The sequence below is a fragment of the Giraffa tippelskirchi genome, chromosome 12, assembly GCF_054371585.1.
Source record: "Giraffa tippelskirchi isolate mGirTip1 chromosome 12, T2T-mGirTip1v1.2.pri, whole genome shotgun sequence".
Classification (NCBI taxonomy): domain Eukaryota; kingdom Metazoa; phylum Chordata; class Mammalia; order Artiodactyla; family Giraffidae; genus Giraffa; species Giraffa tippelskirchi.
In genome coordinates this window covers 137,793,988-137,811,030 of record NC_137286.1, presented here as the reverse complement: position 1 = coordinate 137,811,030, position 17,043 = coordinate 137,793,988, and the positions used below count along the sequence as shown (strand labels likewise).

Below are 17,043 nucleotides of genomic sequence, written 5' to 3'. Positions count from 1 at the left end.
AAAAACAAAAAAACAATGCCAACTGATTGACTGGAATGCCATTAGTCTGACGATATTGGTGCAGAAAAATATAGCCAGTCTTTTCCAACTGTTTTTGATATGCACACAGGCTAATTTTGCTCTTGATGAAAAGTTTCAGTGGGCCTGATTCCAGCCACATGGAATGGATTTTTTTTTTTTTTTGTCAACTTGGGAGAAAATTGGCCATTTCAGCACAATTTAAAACATGTCTTTGGAAGGTAAATTGGTGTCTTCGTAGCTTTCTGGAGAAATGTAGGTAAATATTTAGTTGCAGTGAAAATATCCAAGGACTGTAGGAAAACTTCATTTTGTTTACACATTGAGGAATGAAGGTTCTCTGCCCACTCTGTGTCTTCCAGCTGAACAGCAGGGTACATGGGTTTAGCCTGCAGTAGAGTCTGAGCCTCTCCAGGGATTTTAACTCAGCCTCATAACCAGCCGCACAAACAACACCATGTTGGGAAATTGATGATATGGTCTCTGGCCTTTCCCAGTTATTTATGGGCCAGTTTGGGGTGTGTGTGCGGGTGTGTGTGTGTTTGCTCTGAGGCCTCAGAACTGTTCTGGTCTAGGAACTCCACTACCATGCGCTCTGGTTCAAAGTAGACCTACTGTCTGGACTTCATAACTGCCCAGGATATATACAGAAGTTTAGGGGTTGATTTGCTATGACAGTTGCTTTTATTTTAATGAGTACACAGAGAATAGCAATTGCCTGAATGCCAAAGCACAGTAGATTTGCGTGAGAGAGGCTGAGGCAAGGAGGAAGAGAGAAAGAAAGGGGGAAGGGAAGGGGTGGGAAAGGAAAGAGAAAGAGCTAGTTTTGTGTTGAAAAGAGCTTCGTTTGGAAGATTGAAAGGTCAAGCTTACAGGACTCAGACCTTAGAATTTTTACAGTAAGCCTAGAACAGGGAAGTACTGAGGACCGTCTATAAACATGATATAAGCAGTTTCCTCTGCACTGAAAGGGCTGGGGTTTGAACCAAGAGAAGTGTGGCATGCAAGAGCATTGGAATGGGATCTGTGCCCCTGAGTGGCTTTGGTCCAGTGCCATTAACCAAAATTGTTTTGGAGGGAGGGGATGGATGAGAGGTTAGAAACACCAAATAGGCTAAGAGGGACCCCGTTACCCTCAGGGCCTATGCCCACCAACTGTTGGAACCCTGGAAAAAGTGGAGCATTATGCTCCATTATGCTCTGAGCAAACATGGTGGCCTTGAACACTTAGGTAAAGAGAGTCTGGGTTATTCTCACTGATTCTTCTCCATTAAGTGTGGAGAAGGGCAGACAAGATAGTCTGGGGTCAGACTAAGAAGGAGTGCGTGGGCCTCGTGAATGAGGTGGCAGCAGGACCATGGACTCAGCAGCAGACTGAAGGGCAGGGGACCAGGGACCCACCAGCCCCAAGAGGTGCAGGGGCCTTCACCCAAAGCCCAGCTGCACGGGACAGCCCAGGTGAGCTACCACAGGGAATTCTGACCCGACCTCCCTTGCCGAGGCCGGTGGTACACACCCACCCTGATCTCCCAGAAAAGAAAGCACAGAGGACTTCAATAGACTGAATTTAAACCAAGAAATGTCTAGTCTTAAGCTGAACAATCCTCAAGAGGCAAGAGTTTCCCCTCCAGCAGTGAAAATGAAGCCTCATGAGGAAATTTAATTCGGTTATCGAAAAATAAATCTACATTTCTCCACATCCTAATTACACTGCATACATGTTATGTCCATTAAATGTATGCCATGTTGTTCTAGAGATAACACAGACTTGGTCAAAAAGCCAAGGCTACTGCCTTATTCTGAAGTCTGGGAGAAGGAAAAGGGAATTTGATGGCCTTTTCATGGGGAAATACCACCCAGAAGTTTGAGGGTTGAGAGTCAGTCTGTGCTTTATCTCTGTATTTTTAAATGTTTTAATGACCGGGAGACTGAAGCTGAGGGAGACTCCATAACTCACCCAGGAAAAGGGTGAATAAGTGGCGTGAGTTGGCCTCCAGACCTGCCTCCGCCTCACCCACACAGAGAGTGGTTTCTGGCTCCAGTCTTACTGCAATGCACTAAAATTACAAGTCTTTCACCTGCGGGGCCGTGGCCTCCCTGGGTACAGAGGACTCCTTAACACCTGTCCATGGCTCCACGTGGAGGGGGCCAGCTGTCCTCCTCTCTATGACCAGGGCAGACCCTGCTGTGCCCCCCCAAACCTGCCTCCTGCCCCCCGGGGGTGGATCTTCTTGGCTTCCTGCTAGAACAGGAAAGCTTAGGTGGAACCCAGAGTCATTGGTACCCAGGGCTAACCACACACTCATCTCCTGAGGACAGAAATGGGCACAGAGCCCCACCTGTTGGGGAGACCATCTGGCCCAGTTTGCCTGGAGCTAAGAGGGCCTGGATAGTTTCAGGAACACAGGACTTTGGGTTAAAACCAGGAGGCTCCCAGGCAAACCTGGATGAGTTGGTTACTCTACTCTCTTCCATGCAGGAAAGGTCAGGTCGGGGCAAGGTTTGGCAGGGGCTGGGTGCAGGTAGGAAAGAGCGGAGATCCTTGGGCTGGCTGAGCGTAGATGGCAGGGTCTGGGAGCCCTTCTGGAAGTGCCGAGTTACATAACAACATGGAGATGGCTATGATTCATCACCGCCACAAGTGGAAGAACATACACACACCTAAATATAATTTACAAGTGGCTCCTCTTCATGGTATTGCACAACCGAATTAGCTCCTTTAAAAAAAAGAAAAAAGAAAAAAACACCCACTTTAAAGCACAACAGATGATCTGTACTTATGCTCCAAAACAGAAAAGTTTGCTCTGGTGGCAGAAACGGTGGAGACAAACAGGACGGGGTTTGGACTCGGTTCCAAGAGAATTGTGTTTTTATTGTACGTCACCCGGGATGAAGTCCTGTTCAACTTCCTGCGTTAAATGCTGGTCTTCACGCGTTCAGGGGTTCCAAGCACACAATCAGAGTATACCTAATTCTCTGCACCCTGGGAAGGATGGATCATGACTAGGGGCGGTGGGGGCGGGTAGGCAGGGTTCCTGAGATCTTGCATCTGGAATGGCAGAAATCTTGACTGTGTTTAGGAATGATTGATTCCTCCCAGGAGAAGCAGCTCATAGAGGAGGATTGTAACAGTCCATGGGGTTGAGGTTTCAAACATCTAGAACTGGGAACGGAGGCCTGGCTTGGCGAGGCAACAGAGTGCGCCCTGCTGAGTTTATTTTGGAAGTCTGTTTTGAATTTACAGCACTGCCTCTTTAGGAGGGTATTTTAAGATGCTCTGCCAACCCTCGAGGGCTCCAAGTGGCTTTTGTTTCTGTGCTCACACAGATGAGGAGCTAAACTAATTGAGAGAGTGACCCAAATTTGTGAGTGTCACAGCGTCTCACGCTTGGCCTGAATTCCCGCACCCTTTGCGACGATCTATAGTCATGTCCATTTGGAAGTTGCTCTTGGAACTACTGCAAACATTCCCTCACCCTCATAGGCATCATCAGTACATAAATTGTCGGTCATCAGTGGTCATGTCCCAAGGTCCCAAGAAGAATCTCAAGGGCTGAACTCGACCAGAGGCTATTGCTAATGTAAACACAGCTTAGCAAAACAATGACTGTTTTCTTTCTTTGTGCAATAACCTCTGTGCAGTTCCCGCTCTGATATCTTCCTCCCACTGAAATAATTTGGATGTCCTAGTGTGGATCTACCCAAAGTTGTAAGGGTAGGAGATTCGTGTTACAGCCTCGGAATGTTTTCGTTTTTACTCCTCCAAGGATAGTTTTCTAGCCAAGAGCACCTCAAGTTGTCAACAGAATTTACTGAAGAAAATAAAAGGGAACAAATCCCCCTGCCTCTCTGTCCCCCCCCTCATCTCCCTCGACCCTCCATACATGCAAAGGAAAGGAAGGAGGCATTTCAGGTAATGGATGGGCTTGCAGGTGCTGCTGTTGGGGGGGATGGGTGGCTGTCAGAGGGTCTTCATTTCTAATGGGCATTTTCCATTTACTTTGTATATTTCTTTCTCCCATTCCTTATTCCCAGCTTTCAATCTCCTTCATGATTAATAGATATGCCAGAAAGCTTCTTACGTTCTCTTTGGGAATTATGCTTATAACAAAGAGTAATTTGTGCAAAAAAAAAAAAGCAAGTGGTTGTGGGAGGATGGGCAGGGATGGTCGGGAGGAGGGAAGGAGGAGCTGGAGGCGGCCCAGCACCGGCAGGCGGGTGTCCTGCCAAGCCTGGCTGTTGATAGGAACAGAAGGCTTCAGATGGACACCTCCAGGTCTGGGCTACAGATACACACACACTCACCTGCACTGCGTCAGGCTCCGTGCTGCCAAGCAGGAGTTAGCCCGGAGTCCCAGCTCCCGGTCGACTCAGTTGCCGTCCAAACCCAAACAAGTTCTTCACTCCAGCATGCTATGGTTCTTTTCGTTGGTTTATTTTGTGGCCGCTCTGCGGGGCATGTGGGATCTTAGTCCCCTAACTGAGGATCGAACCTGTGCCCCCTGCGTTGGCAGTTTGGAGTCTTAGCCACTGGATTGCCAGGGAAGTCCAGTGTTTTTTTCCTTAGGCATAATTCAAATAGGGCTTTGGGAAAGTGTTAGTAGCTCAGTCAGGTCTGACTCTTTGCAACATGGACTGTAGCCCACCAAGCTCCTCTACCCATGAATTCTCCAGGCTAGAATGCTGGAATGGGTTGCCATTCCCTTCTGAAGGGGATCTTACCGACCCAGGGATCGAACCCAGGTCTCCTGCATTGCAGGCACATTCTTTACCATCTGAGCCACTACGTAAGCCATGGTAGGTTATTAAGTTGCTTCGGGAGCAGAAAAACAGGGACTGAATCAACCACTGAATGCAGAGGTGAAAAGGGAAAAAAAAAAAGAAAGAAAGAATGTTGACTATTTCTAGAGCCTTGCTATTCAAAGTGTGGTCCCTTGACCAGCGGCGTGAACATCTGCTGGGAGCTTATTAGGAATATATCATTTCAAGCCTCAACCCTGATCTACTCAAAAGGAATCTGCATCTGAAATCTGCACATTCCTACTGATTCACACACATGAGAAAATGTGGAAAGGGCTGACCTGAGATTTCACCTGGAGCCTTAAAAAATCTTCTCCGGCTCTTCTGTATCCCCCTCTCCTGGGTCAGTGGGTCTGCCTTAGGGCACAGGCCTCAGTCATTTTTAAATGCTCCTTGGATGATTTGAATGGGCATCCAGAGTTGAGAGGAGGAAATGGCAACCCACTCCAGTACTCTTGCCTGGAAAATTTCACGGATGGAGGAGCCTGGTAGGCTACAGTCCATGGGGTCTCAAAGAGTTGGACATGACTGAGCGACTTCACTTTCACTTTCGCTGCCATAGAAGGCTCCAAAACAGGAAAAACAATATATTCAGCTCTACTACTCAGAAATTTCCAGAAATATCCATTATCTGTGGTAGAAGGCATGACTTTTCAAGTGACACTCCAGATTCTCCATGAATTAATAATGCAATATGACTTACTAAACATTTCTGCTGTAATTCCCTTTAACATCTGCTACTAAAATGAGTGGTTTTGGATCCAAGGTCCCTTCCAGCAATAAAACTTAGTGATTCTATGCTTCCAAAGCTATTACTTCAGCCAAGTTCATTTTCTCCCTAAATATGGCACCTTAGATGCTCAACCTTCTTTGCTTACATTGGTCTCTCTTACTTCCCATCTTCCCTTATACAGCTGCTGTTCACTTTTCAAGGCTGTGTACAAATGATACCTCATCCATTAATTGGTTCTCCAGCCAGAACAAACCCCTCTCCCCACATTTCCTCTGTCAGGGCTGATTGCATTTACTTTATTGTTTTCTATTAGACATTTGCCCGATGGCTTGGCTCTCAGCTACATTTACTGCTCCTTGAAACAGAACACTGTTTTAGTCTTCCTTAACTACCCCCAGCTTCTAGCAATGCCCTCCGCACCCAGGAAATAGCACATAAATACTGACTGCATTGAAATGAATGGGGTTGAGGGCTCTTAGAAGAATGTGGACATAAGATGAATCATGACTGGCTTTTCAAATATGGTACACAAGCATAGAATTCCAACTCCCTCCCACCCCCAACAAGAGCATAGCTATCATGAGTCTAATAAAGGTGACTCTGTTGCAAAGATTTGATTTCAAAATAAGTCTAAGTCACATTCTCAGCTGCAATCCATAAAAAGAAGTTACATCAAATTTTACACAGGTTAGTCATTCAATAATTATTTTGATGGATGAATATTTGTAGAAAATATTCTAGAAAAAAGTTCTAGTAAAGTAAAAATGTTTCCATTTCTAATGTGTTTGTGTGTGTATGTGTGTGCTCAGTCATGTTCGACTCTTTGTGACCCCCATGGACTGTACCCCACCAGGCTCCTCTGTCCATGGCATTCTCCAGGCAGGAATACTGGAGTGGGTTGCCATTTCCTCCCCCTGGGGACCTTTTGAACTCAGGGATGGAATCTGCATCTCTTTCATCTACCTCTTGTGTTGGCTGGCAGATTCTTTACAACCAGCACTATCTGGGAAGCCCCTTCATTTCTAATACATAGTATATTTCTAACATATATATATATATATATATATATATATATACACATATACACATACACACACATATGATACCTTTTGTTGAAATTTAATTTGGTTTAACCCTCTGTCAGACACATTACAAACTTTATCTCATAATCTTCATAATCCTAAGAGGGAGATATTTTTATTCATCCTTCTCTGGGTAAACTCAGACTTAGGAGGTTAAATAATTTTCTCAAGGGCCTCTAGTGAGATAAGAAGCAGGATAAGGGCCCACACTCGGGCTTTCCTAATCCAGAACCTTTACTCTCTCCAGTGTATAGAAATGCTTGGTATTTCAAAGATCTCAGGAACTCCCTGCTGGTCCAGGACTGTGTGCTTTCACTGCCAGGGGCCCAGGTTCAATCCATGGTCTGGGAACCAAGATCCCACAAGCTGTGCGGCCAATAAATAGATATATAAATAAAACGAGTCTCAGAAGACATACTCATCCTACTGTGACTTTGTGGACTGCATGTCTACATCTCCTTCTACATCTGTCATTGACTATATACGTTTGGATGGGAAGGCAACCAATAGAACCTCATGGAATGATTCTTAATGAAGTGAAAGTATTAGTCGCTCAGTCATGTCCAGCTCTTTGTAACTCCATGGTCTGTAGCCCACCAGGCTCCTCTGTCCACGGAATTCTCCAGGCAAGAATACTGGAGCGGGTAGCCGTTCCCTTCTCCAGGGAATCTTCCCTATCCAGGGGTTGAACCAGGGTCTCCTGCATTGCAGGCAGATTCTCTACCACCATCTGAGTCACCAGGGAAGCCTGATTCTTAACGAGCCCTTTTTAAAGAAGAGATGGAAGTAGAGAGGAATAAGGGGGATGAGAATGAGGAACAGACCCCAAGTTCTGGGTAGAGCGTGATGGATCTGCGTTTGTGTGTCTGCTATTCTTCCAAGAGCACTGTAGAAAGAGGATGTCAATTGCTTCTGGTGAAATAACTCACATACACATGCATCAGCAACCAATGGGCACATGCCCAGGGCCAAGAGCATAGGCTTCACACTGGTCTGCTGCAGGTGCTGCCCCTGTGCTCAAGTAATCTGCAAAATACGTGATGATTTCGCCCCCAGCTCCCTTCATCAACGGCGCCATCAGTTCATCCAAAGGGCTGTCTCATTTGCTCAGGCTCTGGGATACTTATGTTTTTGAAGCATCTCCCTACAGAATCATCTTCCTTCTTGACCCTCGGCATTCCACATTTAAAAAATGACCCTTCTGTGGGACAAATGGAGAGAGTAGCATTGAAACATATACATTACCATCTGTAAAACAGATAGTTAGGGGGAGTTACTGTATTACACAGGGAGCTCAGCCTAGTGCTCTGTGACAACCTAGAGGGGTGGGATGGGTCGTTGGGAGGGAAGTCTAAGAAGGAGGGGATCTATGTGTACCTATGGCTGATTTACGTTGTTGTACGGCAGAAACCAACACAACACTGTAAAACAATTATCCTCCAATTAAAAATAAATTAACAAAAATAAAAATGACCCTTCTCCTCAATCTCTCACTTTTATCCAGGATTACCAATTTGTCTTTGTGTGATAAAGTCACTTTATACTACAGAGTGGATGACTGATAGACATTCTATACTGTGGAATGCGTCTGAGAAAAAAAAGACACATGATCTTAAATGAGTTTTCACTTGGTTAAACATGTGGACTTATTTCAAAAGGTAACCTTGTAAGTATATACTTTTTGGATGGGGGGGCACTGATGTTCCCTAAATCCTTTCTCATCTAATCCTTGTTTTCCAGGGCAGGAAATTAACGACTCGCTACAAGTCAGAAGACTCTTGGTCTGACTCAGTTCTCTATGATGGGAGTCTTGTTCTTAGCTAAACCAGAGAGAATCGAGCCAAACTCATCAGTATGTAAACTGAACTCAGAGAGGCTGGGGTCAAAGTCAAGCACAGTCTAAGAAGAGAGAGAGGAACCAGGGATGTTTAGGAAAGAAGAACTCAGCGCCACAAAGGAGAGATGAAACGGAGCCCTGGAGTCAACGGCACCACAAACAGAAGTTGTCATGGAAACCCTGTTGGAAGGCAGGCGGTTGGATTTTGGGAACCAGATATAGCAAGACTCGATGGCACGAGAGAGCGGGGAAAGCCCGAAGCCCCAGAATGAAGTCACGGCCCCTTCTCCACCTCTGTGTCCGGAGGTAAAAGCGTACAACACTCTTAGGAGACTGGAGCGAGACGGATCTGAAAGGCTGATCTACCCAGCCAGGAAGTCTAAGAGTAAATGTGTCAGAATCTTCCCTTTGTGGCGTTACAGTGCTCATGACTCATCCTGCAGAACAAAGTGATGGGTGGGTGGAATCTCTTTTACAAGATTTCCAAGAAGAATAGGTGGCTTGTCCATATCTAGCTTTTAGCAAAAATGATTTCTCCACTCACTCAGATGTTCAGAGTGGAGGCAGGTGAAACAACCGCTGCTATGGTTTCCTGGGCCAAACACTCCCTTTCGCCTGTGGACAGGAGGATTGTGTAGGCCTCGCAAAGATTGATGCCTCTGTTTTCTGGCTGAAACAAAATCTGAAATTATATGATTACAAGGACTTGTAACGTTGGCACTCATAATGCACATGGATTGGTTTTCCATAAATTCCCTCTTAAAGAAGAGTCTGTAGTACTAAATGCACACATGTGGTTACAAAAATTTTCCAGAAGAGGAAAAGCAGAGACTGAGCCAGAGCAAAGAAAGAACTCTTTCAGCAACACATAGCAACTACAGAAGGCTGATTCAAAAGCAGAGTATATGTGTATGTTTTCATACCTGAAAATGGAATAAGAGATCCTTCAGGACAGCAAATTGTATATATGAAGAGAAAAGGTAAAACAAGCTGTCATCATGTCATCTGTAGGGAAAAGAGGGTAGGTGACTTCAGCATCAAGAAGAGCTGTCGTGAGTAGTTCTAACTGGTCTCTGCTTCTATGTTAAATAATATGATGTCTTTTTTTAATGACCCTAGTGACTTCCGTTTGTATTTGTGAGTTCTACCTTAACTTGAGGTTGGGTAAAACACGGCTTGAAACACAATTAGAGGGATAGACAAGTGTTATACTTTTAAGCAATTGACTTGTTATGTCTTCCCTGAAGGACATGCTGAGACTTCAAGAATAGACTAGTAGTAGAAGGAAAGAAATTAGGACAAAACAGACCCAGGCCATGCAAGCAAACTTGATGGCATGATTTGTCACCTGGAGAGATGAGGCAAACATTCAACCAGTAACCAACATGCATTGGAGCCAAAAAGTGAGTAAAGCATGAGAGCGGACGTTTCCAGGCAGAAATGAATATTAAAATCGGATGACGTCAGTCCCTTGGTGCCAGGCAGGTTGTCTAGTTTGGCGCGCCAGTTCAAGCGGAAGAGTAGATAAGGGGCCAGGGTTAAGTTTCCTGGACTTGGTTTATTTCCAGCAAAACTTAGGGCATGCCAGCTTAGTGGGCTGGGGTCCACTGTAAGGATTTACTTCCTACAGAAGATTCAGAATACAACTCAGGAATGGCAGTGGAAGTGGACTCTATGGATTTCTGCAACCATATCTGGGCCAGAAGCTTGTCTATCAGCGAGCTTGAAGCTGAGGCTTGGCTTGAGCTCATTTTGATACACTGGTCACCAGACTTGTGTGAGTCAAGCTTTGATCAGGAAAACAGAAACCTACACGGGATACTTCCAGAAGAAAAGGTCAAATGCAGGGTGGCAAAGGCTTACAAAAACCTTTGGGAGAGGAATGAAAGATAATGAAAAGTGCTTTTGGAATTCAGGGAATGAAGAAGAGCAGGAATTTCAGGAAATACTCCTCAATAACCCAGGTGCCTGCATTCAGGTGACCAGGTGACAGGTGATGTGCAGAAGCAGTCCTGGAAGTCTCACCTTGGTTTTCCAGGAAAGCTTCTAAACATGCCCATTGCTGCCGCAGGAAGGGGTGAGATCAAATTCTCTCCTACCTTGGAATCTTGCCTAAGGTTTTCTTTCTGGAACAATCTATGTGGGAAACCTCCAGAAAGGCTTCTGGGAAATAAAGTTTCCAGGTATTATGGCCCATGTGATTTGGAGAACAGAGAAAGGAGAAAGAGATGATCTGACTCAAGGTCTAGGTGGCCCCATTGGTGGCTCAGTGGTAAAGAATCTGCCTGCAGTGTAGGAGATGCGGGTTTGATGCCTGCATCAGAAAGATCCCCTGGAGGAGGGTAGGACAGCCCACTCCAGTATTCTTGTCTGGAGAATTCCATGGACAGAGGAGACCGGCTGGCTATAGTCCAAGAGATTGTAAGGGTCAGACAAGACTTAGCAACTAAACCACTAACCACCAACAACTAAGGCCTAAGTGAGGAACACTGATGATATCCTGCCAGCTAATAGGATGTGATCCTGAAAGGTGTCCCCGAAATAGGTCAGACTGACCCGTGAACTTAGTAGGGCAGAGTCTGGGTGGAGTTGATGCTGGGCAGTAAGGACCAGCCACTTCTGTAGAAGTAGCTGACTGCCATGGAAGGGCTTGGAAGGATGGCCTGAAGAAGGTGTGGGAACATTAAGGGAGTTGTAGACAGGCAGGTCCAATGTGACGATCTCCAGAAGCCACACCATCCACGTTCTAAGAACTTTCCCTGGAGGATGCAGCATAAGTGGGAAGCAGACAGCACAACTGACTGGGGGCAGCCAAGTTAGGAGGGAGATTCTAGAGTAACCCAGGCATTCAACTGATAGTTCCTGAAAATGTTGTATGAATAAAATGTTATTCTAGCTGAAGCAAAGTTGCAATGGCCTGAATTAGGGCAATGGTTGCAACTTGGAAGAAAAAGGCAGAAATGGGAGACTTTGAAAAAGAAGTTGATAGGACTTGACAACTCAGTGGAGAGCAGGGAGAGGACAGAGGCCAGAGAGAACTCCCTGGCTTGTAAATCAGGTAACCCTGTGGCTTGGGCTTCCCTGGTGGCTCAGACAGTGGAGAGTCTGCCTGCAATGCAGGAGACCTGGGTTCAATCCCTGGGTCAGGAAGATCCCTTGGAGTGGGGAATGGCAACCCACTCCAGTATTCTTGCCTAGAGAGTTCCACAGACAGAGGGGACCATCCATGGCATCACACAGAGTTGGACACGACAGAGTAACTAACACTTTCACAACCCCGTGAGTGGCTCTACTAATTGAGATACAGAGCAGAGACTAAACACTGGATTTGAGTAGTTTTGTTTGGGACTTGCTTAGTGTGAAGCGTGTTACAATGTCTAAAGGGAGAGGTCTAGCAATTCACTGAAGATGGGAATGTGGTCCTAGTGGACCAATGAGGTAGGTGCCAAGTAGCAATGACCTACATGTGTGATTTTAGACATTCCCCAGTCCTATTTGCTAACCCAGTTTGATGTCTGAAATCTAACTAATAGCACTTCACACCATTAGCTTAAAGCTAAAGCCCCTTAAGCTTCGGCACTCATGTGTCCCATGTAGCATGGGGTCTGGGCGGTGGCCATCTCCATCACCCCTTAGCCTGAATATGGTCCTGAGTACATATATGTCTGAGAGCTACTACTGCTCTCAGATCTAAAAGTATCAGCAGGCAGAACTAGAAATAGAGGGACCTTTCAATCCTACACAATGCAGTGATATTCAGAGAGACAAGGAGGTTTTGTTGATAGAATATCCCTATGATTTCTCTTCTGTCTTCATAGGCTCCTTTCCTGCTTTCGAATTTTATTTCTTTATTAAGAACTTGAATGCTGAAATCTCAGGAAATTCCAAGCCTATTTCTCCCATCAGAACGAGAGGAGCTCATTAGATGGAATCATGATGCCATTAACATTGAATGGAGCATCTCCATTAAACCATGATTTACATTGTAAAACATGAATAAAAATGGAAGCGCTCTGCTGGAAGGAAAACGTATAAAAGAATCGTTGAGGGCTACCTAAATTACATGAAATAATATCATGATAAAACCCAGAGAGAGAGAGAGAGAGAGAAAATTAGAGACAGAGAAAGGTTTGACTGAGAAAAAAGCAGAACTGAAAACCTGCAAGCCTGTTAAGTGGTGTGACTCATAATTCCTAGTTTTTGGTGGATGGCTGAAGCCAGAGAACATTTGGAACTGCAGACAAACATTTACATGAGGTGTCCTGGTAGAGCAAGGGCTCCCACATTAAAGGTCTGTCCTATAGCTCACATGAGGTCATTATTCGTGTGCTCACTGATACATCTCCCAAGAGCCCCTCCCAACCGAAAGCAATGGGTTTTACAAACGGTTTCAGGTAAACCAAAAGTATTGCTCATTTTCAGTCTATTCCAAAGAGTTCAAGAAAACATGTCAAGACCTATGTCACATGTTCCATAGAACTCTGGTTGTTTAAAATCACTAAAAAGTGGGAAGAAATGGTAAGTAGTGATTTAAAAAGCAGAGACACCACTTGCCAACAAAAGTCCATATAATCCAAGCTATGGTTTTTCCAGTAGTCATGCACGGATGTGAGAGCTGGACCATAAAAAAGGCTGAGCTCCGAAGAACTGATGCCTTCAAACTGTGGTGCTGGAGAAGACTCTTGAGAATCCCTTGTACAGCAAGGAAATCAAATCAGTCAATCCTAAAGGAAATCAACCTTGAATATTCATTGGAAGGACTGATGCTGAAACTCCAAAACTTTGACCACCTGATGCAAAGAGCCAACAAGTTGGAAAAGACCCTAAAGGTGGGAAAGATTGAAGGCAAAAGGAGAAGAGGGCAGCAGATGATGAGATGGTTAGATAGCATCACCAACTCAATGGACATAAGTTGGAGCAAACTCTGGGAGACAGTGAAGGACAGGGAGGCCTAGTATGCTGCAGTTCACAGAATCGCAAAGAGTCAGACATGACTTCAGTTCAGTGCAGTTGCTCAATCATGTCCAACTCTGTGTGACCCCATGGACCGTAGCATGCTAGGCCTCCCTGTCCATCACCAACTGCCGGAGTTTACCTAAACTCATGTCCATTGAGATTGTGATGACATCCAACCATCTCATCCTCTGTCGTCCCCTTCTCCTCCTGCCTTCAATCCTTCCCAGCATCAGGGTCTTTTCAAATGAGTCAGTTCTTCGCATCAGATGGCCAAAGTATTGGAGTTTCAGCTTCAATATCAGTCCTCCCAATGAACACTCAGGACTGATCTCCTTTAGGGTGGACTGGTTGGATCCCCTTGCAGTCCAAGGGACTCTCAAGACTCTTCTTCAACACCACAGTTCAAAAGTATCAATTCTTTGGCGCTCAGCTTTCTTTATAGTCCAACTGTCACATCCATACATGACTACTGGAAAAACCATAGCCTTGACTAGACGGACCTTTGTTGGCAAAGTAATGTCTCTACTTTTTAATATGCTGTCTAGATTGGTCATAACTTTCCTTCCAAGGAGTAAGTGTCTTTTAATTTCATAGCTTCAGTCACCATCTGCGGTGAGTTTGGAGCACCCCCGTCCAAAAGTCTGTCACTGTTTCCATTGCTTCCCCATCTATTTACCATGAAGTGATGGGACCGGATGCCATGATCTTATTTTTCTGAATGTTGAGCTTTAAGACAACTTTTTCACTCTCCTCTTTCATTTTCATCACCATTTAGCAACTGAATAACAACAACAACCAAAGCTGTAGAATGGTACGGTGCCTAGAACCTTCCCTAGTCCCTCAGTCAGGCTGGCATTGCTTTTATGTACTTCATTTATTTATATAAACAGGAAGACCTTTGGCCAAAAAATGGTTTAGAAATCACTGGCTTAAAGGATTGGTATGTCTGACAGAATTAGATGTTAGATGGAAACAAGATGCAGAAAAAGACATGAGAAAGATCAATGGTCATATTCCCCTGGAGAGGGAATACGTCAAGGACATGCTGGAGCCGGCTCGTGTGTACCAGCTCACAAGGAACAATCATGCACAGACATCTCCTCCCAGCTCAGCATTCAGCGACTTCACGTTAGCAGCTTGAACCTGACCATGCTGCTACTGCTAAGTCGCTTCAGTCGTGTCCGACTCTGTGCGACCCCATAGACGGCAGCCCACCAGGCTCCGCCGTCCGTGGGATTCTCCAGGCAAGAATACTGGAGTGGGTTGCCGTTTCCTTCTCCAGTGCATGAAAGGGAAAAGTGAAAGGCAAGTCGCTCAGTCATGTCCGACTCTCAGAGACCCCATGGACTGTAGCCTACCAGGCTCCTCCATCCATGGGATTTTCCAGGCAAGAGTACTGGAGTGGGGTGCCATTGCCTTCTCCGGAACCTGACCATGGGAGAAGTATTTATACCATCAAAGTTAGTGAAAGTCACCCATCAGGGCCTTTTGTTTTTCTTCCCAGAGAGCCAGTTATAAAATATTTCTCAGCATACCACTGGAACTTAATCAAAGATGATCTGGCTGGCAAAACAGCTACAACCCTGTGAACCTCTGAATATGGTCAAGTTAGGGACTGTGTAGAATTTTGTAGACTCTGGAGAGAGGGAAGGAGTTCTTCCGGGAAAACGGAAAGAGTTAAAGCTTGGGCAGGCAGTCTGAGGCCCTTGAAGGAGGAGGAGAACATTCTCCATCATGCTTTCCTTGAGCTTTGTGCAACAATGTATCTTACCTGAGAACTGGCCTTTCTTTAAGTCTGGAACTAATGATCACACAGCACAAGGTCTTACTCATGGAAATGCTTTTCTAAGGCTCTATGTCAATAATTATAATTGTAACAAATCTTGCCTGGGAACCTGTTTCTCAAGGCCTGTCCACCTGATTACACAGCAACAGTTATATCTCACCCAGAGATGTTGTTGGGAACTGGTTCTTCCTGGCTAATCTTGTACTGAAGTTATCTCAGGATGTATGCCTTGGGAAGGGGTCTGGTGGAACTCTTATAACCTTGAGATATTCTTTTTATCTATTCTCAGCAAAGCCTTTGACTGTGTGGATCGTGACAAGTTGTGGAAAATTCTTAAAGAGATGAGAATACCAGACTTTACCTGCCTCATGAGAAATGCGTATGCAGGTCAAGAAGAAACAGTGAGAAGCAGACGTGGAACAATGGACTGGTTCCAGATTGGGAAAGAAGTTGGTCAAGGCGGTATACTGTCACTCTGCTTATTTAACTTATATGCAGAGTACATCATGAGAAATGCTAAGCTGGATGAAGCACAAGCTGGAGTCAAGATTGCTTGGAGAAATGTCAGTAATCTCAGATACGCAGATGACACCACCCTGATGGCAGAAAGTGAAGAGGAACTAAAGAGCCTCTTGATGAAAGTGAAAGAGGAGAGTGAAAAAGTTGGCTTAAAGCTCAACATTCAGAAAACTAACATCATGGCATCCAGTCCCATCACTTCATGGAAAATAGATCGGGAAGCAATGGAAACAGTGACAGACTTTATTTTCTTGGGCTCCAAAATCACCGCAGATGGTGACTGAAGCTATGAAATTAAAAGACGCTTGCTCCTTGGAAGAAAAGCAATGACCAACCTAGACAGCATATTAAAAAGCAGAGACATTACTTTGCCAACAAAGGTCCATCTAGTCAAAGCCATGGTTTTTCCAGTAGTCGTGTATGGATGTGAGAGTTGAACCATAAAAAAGGGTGAGCACTGAAGAACTGATGCTTTTGAACTGTGGTGTTGGAGAAGAGTCTTGAGAGTCCCTTGGACTGCAAGGAGATCAAACCAGTTAATCCTAAAGGAAATCAGTCCTGAATATTCATTAAAAGGACTGATGCTGAAGCTGAAGGTCCAATACTTGGCCACCTGATGTGAAGAACTGACTCCTTGGAAAAGACTCTGATGCTGGGAAAGATTGAAGGCAGGAGAAGGGGACGACAGAGGATGAGATGGTTGGATGGCATCACTGACTCAATGGACATGAGTTTGAGCGAGCTCCGGCTGTCGGTGATGGATAGGGAGGCCTGCCGTGCTGCAGTCCATGGGGTCACAAAGAGTCGGACACGACTGAGCAACTGAACTGACTGATTCTCAGCAGCCAGTTGAGAAGTATATAAGCCCTGCTTAAACGAGAGAGGCGGGGACTCTCCTGCTCCCTTCCAGTGCCTCTTGCTAGAAGCTTTCTCTAACCCTGTTACTTTAATAAAATCTACACAAAGCTCTGAGTGACTGAATCTGTCTTCGGTTCCAGAGTTAAAGCTTCTGCTTCAGAGACCACAAATCTGATGGCACCGTTCACCGTAAGCTTTCAAAACACATCTTTGTCGTGCAGTCGTAGACATGGCCATGGACCAGCAACCTGAGCGGTGATGTGGGAAGGCCCGAGAGAAAGGCCTGGCTCTGGAAGGCAGTAGGGGGAGATTTCTCACTTGACTGAGGACTCCTGGTAGGGGAGCATGTTGAGAAAGCCGTGGGACTTGGGAGGACCAGTGACCAGGTCATTCTGACAGCTATTGTCTGCTTCCACTGGGATCTAAAGGGTAAAGATGGGCCCTGACAATGCAT

At 45.4% G+C, this 17,043-nt stretch overlaps 1 long non-coding RNA gene across 1 annotated transcript in view; it reads left to right on the top strand.

The window, feature by feature from the left end:
- Nucleotides 1–16,699, top strand: part of LOC145529134 (uncharacterized) — a 113,485-nt gene extending 96,786 nt beyond the window's left edge. Inside the window, exons 4-6 of the long non-coding RNA XR_014070951.1 lie at nucleotides 8,138–8,291; nucleotides 8,374–9,450; nucleotides 15,502–16,699. This is a non-coding gene — a long non-coding RNA (uncharacterized LOC145529134). The remainder of the gene's footprint in view (nucleotides 1–8,137; nucleotides 8,292–8,373; nucleotides 9,451–15,501) is intronic.
- Nucleotides 16,700–17,043: the final 344 nt, after the last annotated feature.